Genomic DNA, 12,313 nt, shown 5'->3' on the forward strand with positions numbered 1-12,313 from the left:
CATAATATCAGCTGGGGGTGGGGGTGGAGGGATGCCGGGCTGCCATAACCTGTCCTAATGTCTCCATGGGAAATTTCTGCTCCACTCCCCTGGGAAGGGATGGGGAAGAAGGTGGCACTTTAGAGCTTTCTCTTAACCCCTCTATCCACTCCTCCTCGAAAGAAGAGAGAGAGTTTATCTACTTGGCAAGATTGGTTGTAAAATTGACTTGGGAGGGTGTCTTACGTCAAACACCAATGTCCAGGGAACAGGCTGGGAAGACCAAGAACCCGACACGGGCATAAGAGAGATGGAGATGAAGCTCTGCTCCTTCCTGCTAAGAGTTCGTTTGGAGGACGAGGTTCAGACCTGCGGAAAGTGGGCTAGTCAACTTCATCCCTGACATAGGCAGACAACTCATGCAGCAGAGGCTACTGATTGTCCCCTAATAGCTGTCTTCCCTTTCATTTAATAGACTTCACAATTCATGGCTGAAGAAATGGTTTCTTGGAGTAAAGACTAAAGTTGCTAGTTTTCCTTGTAGCAAGTTACACAGGCCAAGAGGATTTAAACAGAAGTTCTACAAGGCAGCTTCAAGGAAAACCTCCCTAAAATTTGCCTCCATGCCTTCTTCATCTCTCCCTCCTCCCTTCCTCCATCCTGCTGCCTGGGACACAGATGCAACGGCTAGCATATACTAGTTTTTTGTCCTCAGAGCACCCTGTACTCTAGGTATTACTGTGCAATAAGCAGGAAGCAACTAGGTCCTTGAGGACCTTGGGGGCACAAAGCCATCATACTGGCCTTGGACTGCCTACCTCTGGAGCTTTTTAAACAAACAAACAAACAAAAATTTCCCAATCCATTTAAGTTTTACTATTTTTTATGTCTGCTCCCTGCAGCAAAGTTAATCCTAACTGACACACCCAAGCAGACAAAGACAGCTCTGGGTTCTTCACGCCTCCCACTTGGTGACCAACCCAATAAAATGTATGACATGGAAGAGCAGACCCGCCCCAAAGAGAAAAGAGGAAGGCACTGAACCAAGTAGGTCAGCCTTTTCCAAACTTACCAGTTTGGCCACTTTTCTTTGCTCCTTGAAGGAGAGAAGAATGAGGAAACAGAGCGAGGTCAGGAGGGTTCCTCTTTAAAACTGCCCCCACACATGGGAGTCCCATTGTGCCTCAGCAGTACCGAACCCAGCTAGTATCCTTGAGGACACGGGTTCAATCCCTGGCCTCACTCAGTGGGTTAGGGATCCGGTGTTGTCATGGGCCGTGGTATAGGTTGCAGACGCAGCTCATATCCCATGTTGGTGTGGCTGTGGTATAGCCCGGCAGCTAAAGCTCCAATTCGACCCATAGCCTGGGAACTTCCATATGCCACAGATGTGGCCCTAAAAAGAAAAAAGAAAAAAGTGTGTCCACATAGAAACAGTCAGGAGTGGGGTTTCCTGCCACCCTGGCCCTGTGCTTCTGAGGTCCGCTTCAGCTCCTCCCCTTCCCTCCGTTCTTGTTTCTCAACAGTCACAGGTCTTGCTTGCCGTCTCTTCAGTATCTCTACATTTAGCTGTCTGTTCCCACCCACGCTGCTCCTGTTATAGCTCATGTCAGTAGAATAATAGTGTAGGCACTGGTCAAGACCGTGGGCTTTGAAACTAGACACACCAGGGTTAGAAACTCAGCTCCTGAATCATAATCTGTGTGCTGCCCTGAGCAAATTGCCTACCTGGTTTACCCCTCAATTCTGCAATATGGAAAACAAAGATAACACTAACCTCATAAGCTGTTGGAAACATTAAACAAGACAGTGTTCATAAAGTAGTTGGGTAATACTTGACCATGAATGATCGCCACAGATCTATAATGAATTCATTAATCTCTCCCCGGGACTCCAGCCTCCTAACTGGCCTCCCCAAATCCACACGGACCTACCTAATAGTCCACCCTGTTACCAATGTGATTTTCCTAGCATTCAATTGCCACTCCCCACTTAAAAATCCTTCTCTGGACCCCACTGTCCCAGGGATAAAGCCCAAACTTCCCAGGGAAACACAAGACTCTCTGTATCTGAACCTTGCGTGTCTTCGCAGCTTCAGTTGCCATCACTCATTCCCTCGGCCACTCTGTGAAGGGCTAGGCCTGAGCAGGGCCAGACCACGACGACACTAAGATTTTATCCTCTGTATCTGGGAGTCGCCGACAAGAGCCCGCGGGGGGGACAGATCACTCTCGCATAAACACGCCTTAAAGCAAAACCCCTGGGCGCCAGGGACCTTACCTGCTAACACTGATTTTGGGGGTTAAAGTCATTCTTACGTGGTTCAACATCATTGTCAACAGTCACTCTTCATACTGGTTTCCCAATTTGCTTGACCCCCTATGAGAAAAACTGCTTTGGACCCTGTAACACAAGACTCAACCAACTTACCACACAATACACACATCTCCCGCGGACAGTACGTCGCGGACTGTCACACAGGTAACATGCGTTTCCTCACCCTCCTACAGCAAGCCTTTCCTTAATTTTTTTTATTAAAGAGTAGTTGATTTACAAGGCCGTGCACGTTGCTTTTTCTCAGAGTCTATCATGTTCTAGCCCAAGAGACTGGATATAGTTCCCTGTGCTATAGGGTAGGACCTCACTGCTGATCCATTCTGAATATAGCAAGTTTGCATTTGCTAACCCCAAAGTCCCCGTCCATCCCCCTCCCTCCCCTCTCCCCCTTGGCAACCACAAGTCTGTTCTCTATATCTGCGAACATTTTTTAAATGTATATTTTCCTAGATTTTTTCAAAAGATAAACACTAACAGAACTTATAAAGAATATTAAAATTCGGAGTCCCCGTCGTGGCGCAGTGGTTAACGAATCCGACTAGGAACCATGAGGTTGCGGGTTCGGTCCCTGCCCTTGCTCAGTGGGTTAACGATCCGGCGTTGCCGTGAGCTGTGGTGTAGGTTGCAGACGCGGCTCGGATTCCGAGTTGCTGTGGCTCTGGCGTAGGCCGGTGGCTGCAGCTCCGATTCAACCCCTAGCCTGGGAACCTCCATATGCTGCGGGAGCGGCCCAAAGAAATAGCAAAAAGACAAAAAAAAAAAAAAAAAACTAAAATTCAAATTCTAACTTTTTTTTTTTTTTTTTGCTTTTTAGGGCCACACCCACATCATATGGAGGTTGCCAGGCTAGGGGTCCAATCAGAGCTGCAGCCGCCAGCCTACGCCAGAGCCACAGCAACGCGGGATCTGAACCACGTCTGTGATCTACATCACAGCTCACGGCAACGCTGGATCCTTAACCTACTGAGCGAGGCCAGGGACTGAACCCACGTCCTCATGGATACTAGTAGGGTTTGTTAACTGCTGAGCCACGACGGGAACGCCTAACATAATTTTAATTCTAACCCAATAGTTACAATAATAGTGTTAATAACAGCTAATGCTTGCAGGGGGCCAGGGACTCTTCTAAGCACTTTATGTGTATCAATTCTCACAACAACCCTATGAGGTAGGTGTTATTATCTTCATTTCGCATCAAGGAAACTAATGTAAAAAGAGAATAGGTTGTCTGCCCAAAGACCCACAGCTAGGAACCCTGAATTTGAGAAACTTTCAAAAAAAAAAAATGTCTAGGAGTTCTCTGGTGGCTCAACAGTTTAAGGACCCAGCATTATCACTGCTGGGTTCAGGTTGCTGCTGTGGCACAAGTTTGATCCCTGGCCTGGGAAATTCCACATGCTGGCTGATGAAGCCAAAAAAACTTTAAAAAACAAACAATAACAACAACAAAATCCTAACCTAAATGTCTACCAACAGATGAATAGATAAAGAAGGTGTGGTACATATGTGCAATGGAATATTACTCAACCATTAAAAAGAATGAAATAATGTCATTTGAAGCATCACGATGGACCTAGAATTACATACTAAGTGAAGCAAGTCAGAAAGAGAAAGACAAATACTATTATGATATCACTTTTAGGTGGAACCTGAAACATGAGACAAATGGACGTATCTACGAGATAAAAACAGACTCACAGACATTGAGAACAGATTTCTGTTTGCCAAGAAGAAGGGGAGTAGGGGAGGGAAGGATTGGGAGTTTGGGATTAGCAGAGGCAAACTATTATATATAGGATGGATAAAAAACAAGGTCCCCACTGTATAGCACAGGGAACTATATTCAATAGCCTGTGATAAACCATAATGGAAAATAATATGAAAAAGTATACACATATAACTGAGTCATTTTGCTGTACTAATTAACACAACATTGTATATCAGCTATATTTCAATAAAATAAAAAGGAAAAAATCTCACTTTCATGTGCTAGAATGGGATTGGTTATATCCTTTTTAGATTTAAAATTTCAGAAGCTGATTTTGTGTGGCAATTTAACATTTTTTAATGTATTGACTGATTGGATCTAAGCTGCTATATCATGATATGTGGTGGTTAAGAATGTGGACTCAAGCCAGGGGTTTGAATCCCAATTACAATTTCTGCCATACCTTAGGCAAATTAGTGAATTTGTATGACTCTGTTTTTTTCACCTGTGAAATGAAAATAATAGTAGTACCTGTTATTTTAAATAACAGTTGTTTTGAGGATTAAGTGAATAATAAACTTTAAATAACTTAATACGATGCTTAATAAAAAAATAAAATTTCAGAGGCTGAATTTGCTAGTCTTGATGGGGAAATAAGGTGTTGCTACGAATTTCTAGGATATGGCCATTTATGAGCATATGAGCTGTTTACTGTTTGCTCTAAGCATAATCCTTCCCTCTGCTAGTTGGGGACTTTCAGTCAAATCTTCATTTTCCACTTTCCGTATTTGAGAAGCCCTGCTTTCTCTGTCATAGTCATGTGAAAGCAATCTTTTATGTAAGGATCTAAAGATGTGTACAGAACACAGCAATATTAAGAGCTAAAAGCCACTCCAGCCAGCATCTGAAAGAACAACCGCAAATTTACACGTCCTGATCCTGACCCAGGGAACTTCTTTACCATCCTCATACAAACCCGTTCTCTAGGAGAGATTTCCTTCACCCACATTTAGAAAGGAGCTCTCTTTCTTGTAAATTTTTATTTTTATTGAGAGTTACTTACAGGGCTGCGTCCACTTCTGCTGTGCGCGTGGCGCCCCAGTCACAGAGACGTGCACATTCTTCCCCTCCTGTCTCTTCCATCACGGTCTGTCCCGAGAGACTGGATGCGGTTCCCTGCGAGCCCATTGCCCGTCCACTCTAAGTGTAATAAACGCACCTGCCAACCCCAAAGTCCCCATCCATCCTTCCTCCTCCCCCTCCACCACCACAAATCCGTTCTCTAGTCTGTGCGTCTGTAGAAAGGAGCTCTCTTGCTTTTTAAGATATAACACTATCAACGGAGACTTTTCTCATGAAATGGATGTTTGCCTTTTTATAATTAAATTTTACATGAACTATTTCTTTTTTTGTTTGTTTGTTTGTTTTTGTCTTTTTCGGGCTGCACCCACGGCACATGGAGGTTCATACGCCATAATCTGAGCTACAGCTGCCGGGCTACACCACAGCCACAGCAACTTGGGATCTGAGCCCCATCTGCGACCTACACCACAGCCCACAGCAACACCAGATCCTTAACCCGCTGAGCAAGGCCAGGGATGGAACCCCAGTCCTCACGGATACTAGTTGGATTTGTTAACCACTGAGCCACAACGGCAACTCCTGCATGAACAGTTTCTAATAAAATACAGCAAATTAGTAAACGTGGGAAGATACTAAGAGTGGCAATCAAAGAAAACAAATGATCATAACAATATTTCTTCCTAATGAGTTACAGGTTAAATTGGCCCTTTCTTTTGGAAAGCAATGCGGTACTGTCCATTAAGTAAAATGTTCACAAACTTTGACCTCTCCCAGGAATTTATCCCTTCCCTAGCCCAGTCTGTAATATGTAAGTTAAAAACCACGACATGAAAAACTATAAGGGAATATCCATTCAATGGAGTATTAAACGGTAACTAAAATTTTAAGAGACTATGCAATAACATGGAAAATGGTTAAGACACCTTAAATAAGAATGCAAGGAGTTCCCATCGCGGCTCAGTGGTTAACGAATCTGACTAGAAACCGGGAAGTTGCAGGTTCAATCCCTGGCCTCGCTCAGTGGGTTAAGGACCTGGCATTGCCGTGAACTATGGTGTAGGTTGAAGACGCAGCTCGCATCCCCTGTTGCGGTGGCTGTGGTGTAGGCCAGCAGCTGTGGCTCTGATTAGACCCCTAGCCTGGGAACCTCCATATGCCGTGGGTGCGGCCCAAGAAAAAGGCAAAAAGACCAAAAAAAAAAATGCAAGATTACAAAACTATATTGAGGAGTTCCTGCTATGGTAGAGCAGGTTAAGATCTGGCCAATGTCTCTGTGGGGGCGTTGGTTCAATCCCCAGCCTGGTGCAGTGGATTAAGGAATCCTCACGGCCACAGCTGTGGTGTAGGTAACAGCTGCAGCTCAGATTCGACCTCTGGCCTGGGAACTTCCATATGCCACAAGGGCAGCCAGAGAAAAAAAATCATATTGAGCTGTGACTGCAGTCCACTTATTTATACAGTAAACATGTAGCCTAATCAATAGTCCACAAAATACAATAGCCATTTGTAGTTTTTTATTCAATAAAATTAAACTGTTTGGCTTCTTCCAAAATATAGTAGCCATTTCAATCTTACTAAAATCCATTAGCTCTTAAAATTGAAAAATATTCTGGAATTCATAGGTGGGTTTCACAAAAACACTGCAGTTTGCGTTTTTCTGAAGAAAAAGTTCTAGATTTTCATCATACTCGCAAAGGGTTCCCTGACCCTAAAATACTTGAGAACCTCTGCCTTAAAAAAAGCAGGGTCGGGTTTGGGAAGAAAGAGCTTAAAGCCAAAGGGATGAGATATGGAGGCTTGATTCGTCCTGTATGATCAAATTAATCTTGCTAACACTTTGCTTTTGTCCGATAGGGCTCTGCTCAAAGTTTCAAATGACTCCCTTCTTCCTATCACGTTAAATCCAAACTCCCTTTGCCCGGCTTTCAGGGTCCATCTTAATCTTCCTCCAGCCTGTCTCCCCAACAGCACTCTCTTCCCAATTACCACGACGATCTTTCTCCAAGCCAGTTTCACCAAACCCCGCACGCAGCAAACCATCCTTGCTCTTGCTATTCCCTACCCCAAGGAGGTTCTCCGGCTCTCCTCTTCACTTTTCAAGACCTAGCTCAGGTGCCACTTCTCCCACACCACCTTCCCAAACCTGTGTCTCCCTTCCTGTGCGCCTTTAAACTCTAGTGTCTTTTAACTGCTGGTAGAAGAACTCTTAGCTGGGCAAAAGGAAACAGTCCTTCCTTCCTTCCAGCTACTGATAAGCAGAAAGGATTCTGCCTCATACAACTGTTCTTGCAAACGTTATTTCTAACAAGGTAGACCTTTACAACATCAGGGCTTTTGAGATGGCTGGTATATCCAACGAAAATAAACTTTAATCTCAAAAAGGCCTGGCATTATTGGATATTGCGGGACTACACCCCTGCAGGCCTGCAACCTTGTAGCTGAACAGCCAAGAGACTAAAGGAGGAGCCCAGATGCAGAGATAGCCATCAATGGTTTTATTAGATAGAGGATCTTACATGTTTGAAGCCAAAGGTCCTAGAATGACACCCTACCGTGTGAGGCAGATGGGAAGCAAGACCGAGCAGCAGTCTCCGCTACTTGAGGGGGAAGGAGGCTACCATTTATAGGAACTGACGTCAGATTGGCTCATCGGTTACCTGGGAAACCAGCAGCTGAGACACAGAGCAAACACACAGGCAATTACTGATTAAGCCCCAAAATTAAGAGGATTGGAGGGTCATGTGAGTGAAACATGGCCTGGTCAAGCAGAGGATGTGCAGAAAGTAGGAGAACAGCCATTTGAATGATCTAACCATACAGATGCCTTCCTTAATAATTGTTGGCATCTTTATTTTACAAAAAGTATAAATACTTGCAACTTTATTTTACTAAGCTGGTAGAGGATCAGTGGCATTTTCCTTTCCTCTTACATAGAGGTAAAAAGTAAAATGATGCTAGGGGGTTTGATTTAAACAGAATTTGAGTATCTGCAATGCACTTAAATTTAACACATGCAATAATTCCTGAGATAAGACTGAGCATAGAGTGTCTCAGAAGCACAGAAGAACATCCAGCTTTGGCTAGATTTGGAGACAATTTGTACTCTTTTAGGAATGAAGAATGCTTGCACTGGGCGGAGGGGTGGGCAAAATAGGTGAAGGGGATTGGGGGCACAAACTTCCAGCTAAAAATAAGTCATGAGGAAGTAATATACAGAATGGGAAATGCGGTCAATAGTATTGTAATCGTTTTAAAGGGTGACAGATGTTAGCTAGATTTACCACGGCAGTCATCTCATGATGTATGCAAATGCTGAGTCAGTATGTTGTACACCTGAAGCTAATATAATGTTGTCTGTTAATTATACTTCAATTTTAAAAAGAAAATGCTTTCCCTGAATGTGGAGGGAAACATCAGACAACTACTGGAAGGGCGTTTCACACACAGGGAATAGTACATGCAAAGGCACCCAGCAAAGAAAAGGATCACGTCTTCAAAGAACAACGAATAGAATGACTAGAGCAAATGTTCCTCTGACCACGTAATGGAAGGTAAGTTTGGAGAGAAAGGCAGAAATTATAAGGCAGAATTACAAGGTTTCGAACAGAAAACACAGGCTCTTGCCGATAGTCCCTGGCATGCTGTGGACAGGTGATACCAACGCTTCCATTGCTAGTGAACTAGATGGCACAGAGGTTGGAGACGATGCACAAACTGGGCAATATTTTAGGGGTCTGAGAGGTTTGGAGAAAACAGCAAGTATAAGGATTGTGAAATTGGACGGCTGCTGCTAAATGCCATTAACTTATCGAAGAGAGAAAATGACAGAATTACATCTATTCATTGAGGATTTAAAGCAAAGCGTGAAAGTCAGAGATCCTCGTTGATGAGGATTTAAAGAAATCCTCATCTCCTGCAGGCAGAGAGCAACAAAACTAGCTCTTTAATTGTAAGAGAAAGAGTTCCCGCTGTGGTGAAACTGGATCAGTGGCTTCTCTGGAGTGCTGGGACGGCAGGTTCAATCCCCTGCCTGGCACAGTGGGTTAAGGATCTGGCATTGCTGTGCTGTGGTGGAGGTCGCCACTGCAGCTCTGATCTGATCCCTGGCCCCACAAACTGGAGGTTGGCAAAAAAAAAAAAAAAAAGAGAGAGAGAGAGAGAGAGAGAGAGAGAGGGAGAAATTTGTAAGAGAAGCAGAACTTCAGAACAGACTGAATTCTCAGCCCGAGCACATCTCCTATGCTCTGATAGGAAGGGGATGTGACCTGAGAATGGTGCTATCCGGAGAGATGCATTTGAGAACCTTAAGATTCTTGGACTGCCCTGAAACTTCTGGTCCTGAAGAGGTGTACCACTCCTCCTGACTGGGCGATAGAGACGTGCTTACTTGAAGACCATGGAGAAGACACACGTGAGGCAGATACATCACAATACCACGCCTGCCCTCGCAAGGACCTGCTCTCACCTCCTCTCCTCACCACCAGACCCCAAACTAAGTTCACATCTCAGCATGAGATGACTAGGGAAGGCAGTAGCATCACTGAAGAGCCCAACAGTGGCCGTCCTCTGTCGGCTTGGATTGACGGGAGGAGAAGGTACTGTAGAACCCGTCTCCTTGGCAACAACACGGATGTTGGATCGCAGAACAGCGAAGCTCCGGTGGCAGCACCTAGAAGGTAGAAGAAAGGTGAGGCCTAATAATGCGATGGGCAACAAAATCAGAGTGGCAACCAGGAGGACCTGACCCTCAGAGATCTATGGAGGTCCTCAGAGATGATGACGTTTCTAAGGGCAAGAGAGATGGGCAGCCAGCAAGGCAATTACTTAGGATATATACTCAAGAGAGTTGAAGAACCAATGAGCAAAAAGCTTTGATCAACTGCTCCATGGAAAGCCACAATTCCTCGTCCAATTTCTAGTCATGAACCAGTTTTCAGAACCCAAACCATCAACTGAAGGAGAGGCCGCATCCCCGAAATAAAATAGAATTAACATAGTTTTGGGGGGTGTTGGTTTTTTGTTTGCTTGCTTTTTGCTTTTTAGGGCTATGGAGGTTCCCAGGCTAGGGGTTGAATCAGAGCTGTAGCCACCGGTCTACACCAGAGCCACAGCAATACAGGACCCGAGCCGCGTCTGCAACCTACACCACAGCTCACGGCAACGCCGGATCCTCAACCCACTGAGCAAGGCCAGGGATCGAACCCACAACCTCATGGTTCCCAGTCGGATTCGCCAACCACTGAGCCACGACGGGAACTCCTGGGATCTTTCTTGTTTTTTAATGTAAATATTTATAGCTACACGTTTCCCCTTTAGCACTGCTTTCTCCACATCCGATAAGTTTTTTTAATTTGTTTTGATTTTTGAGGTATAATTGACTGATAAGTTTCAATATGCTGTGTTTTTGTCTTCATTCAAGTATTTTTTAATTTTCCTCGTGATTTCTTCTTTGATCCATTGATTAAGAGTGTGCTGATTTCCACAAATTTGAGAATTTTCCAGATTTACTTCTCCTTCTTTTTTTGTTTCTTTTTAAGGCCACAGCCGCAGCATATGGAAGCTCCCGGGCTAAGGATCGAATCAGAGCCACAGCTGCTGGCCTACGCCACGGCCACAGCAACGTGGGATCCAGCCACATCTGCGACCTACACTGCAGCTCATGGCAACGCCAGATCCCAGGCGTGTTGGTATCACATCCGCTTAATTTGAACCGTGTGTGTTGTGAGGTTCGCTGGTCACCACGGCCTCCTGGACTCCTCTCCGTCTTGAGACTCTCTATTCCAATTCAGTCTCCAGTTTGATAAAAAGACTGCCTTCAGCTGGAGTCCACATGTGGAAGTTTTCTGAATTCTCATGTGTTTGAAAACGGTTTGTTTTTTTGGGTTTTTTTGGGGGGGGGGGCGGTTGCGCTGCCAGAAGAATTGTGTTCTTGCTTGATTTAGGATTATAAAATCACACAGCCCATTTCCCTTGATAGTCTGTAGACATTATTCAAGTATCCTTTCTTCCTTTCTTTTGTGTGTGTGCGCGTGTGTGTGTGTGTGTGTGTGTGCTTTTTAGGGCCACATGCACGGCATGTGGAAGTTTGGAGCTACAGCTGCCAGCCTACACCACAGCCACGGCAGTGCCAGCCAGATCCTCACCCCACGGAGTGGGCCGGGGACCAAACCCACATCCTCATGGACACTAGTCAGATTCGTTTCTGCTGCGCCACAGCAGAACCTCCCTCAACTCTCTTTTCTCTTTCATTGTTGGAAAGGGGAGCTATCCAACGTGAGCAGGGTTCTTGTTTCCTTCTGTACCTGTTTTGTTTTTGGTTTTGGCCACCCCACCCCCGCTGTGTCATGTGGAACCACCTGGGCCAGGGATTGAACCCTTGCCACAGCAGTGACCTAAGCCACAGCAGTGACAACACTGGATCCTTAATCTGCTAAGCTACCAGGGAACTCCCAACCTGTTCTTAATAAGAGAAGCTTATAAGACTTTTCTGTTTATTCTTAGAGTTTAGTGTCTTTTTGCCTGTTTTAAAAACGTGCCTGGGATTATTTGAGCTCTTTCAACATGGAGGCTCACCTTTCTTTAGATCCAGGAGGTTTTGGCCTGTAACCTCTTTTTCCTTTGAATTATTTACACTCAGGTGTGTTTTTCACGTATAAGCCAAAGGACTGGAATTGGGGCTTTTCAATGGTCAAATAAGCCCACATTCAACTAAACAAAGCTGTAGTTTTCTATCTGTGCTTTAATTATTACTTCTCCATCTGTTTTCCTTTTTTACCCTCTGTAATTCCTACTATTAACATGTTCAGCTTCCTAAACCTTTCATTTGAGTCGACTATTTTTTTTACTCATGATTTCAATTTCTTTGTATTTTTACTTTGGATTGAAAGATTGTTTTTAATTTAAACATTAATTAGAATGTTAATTCAGTTCTCAGCTCTGATCACACTTCTTAATCAATATGCCAAGTTTTTACATTTAGAACTTCTGTCTTGGAGTTCCTGTCATGGCGCAGTGGAAACAAATCTGACTAGGAACCATGGGGTTGCAGGTTCGATCCCTGGCCTCACTCAGTGGGTTAAGGGTCTGGCACTGCCATGAGCTGTGGTGTAGGTCGCAGACACGGCTCAGATCTGGCATTGCTGTGGCTGTGGTGTAGGCCGGCAGCTGTAGCTCTAATTAGACCCCTAGCCTGGGAACCTCCATATG

The 12,313-nt window shown here is 44.7% G+C and overlaps 1 long non-coding RNA gene across 1 annotated transcript in view; it reads right to left on the reverse strand.

The window, feature by feature from the left end:
* The window catches only part of LOC125132330 (uncharacterized), a 108,624-nt gene that overhangs the window by 18,911 nt on the left and 77,400 nt on the right, over positions 1-12,313 (reverse strand). Inside the window, exon 3 of the long non-coding RNA XR_007136205.1 lies at positions 9,573-9,776. This is a non-coding gene — a long non-coding RNA (uncharacterized LOC125132330). The remainder of the gene's footprint in view (positions 1-9,572; positions 9,777-12,313) is intronic.

Source organism: Phacochoerus africanus, chromosome 8, assembly GCF_016906955.1.
Source record: "Phacochoerus africanus isolate WHEZ1 chromosome 8, ROS_Pafr_v1, whole genome shotgun sequence".
Lineage (NCBI taxonomy): Eukaryota > Metazoa > Chordata > Mammalia > Artiodactyla > Suidae > Phacochoerus > Phacochoerus africanus.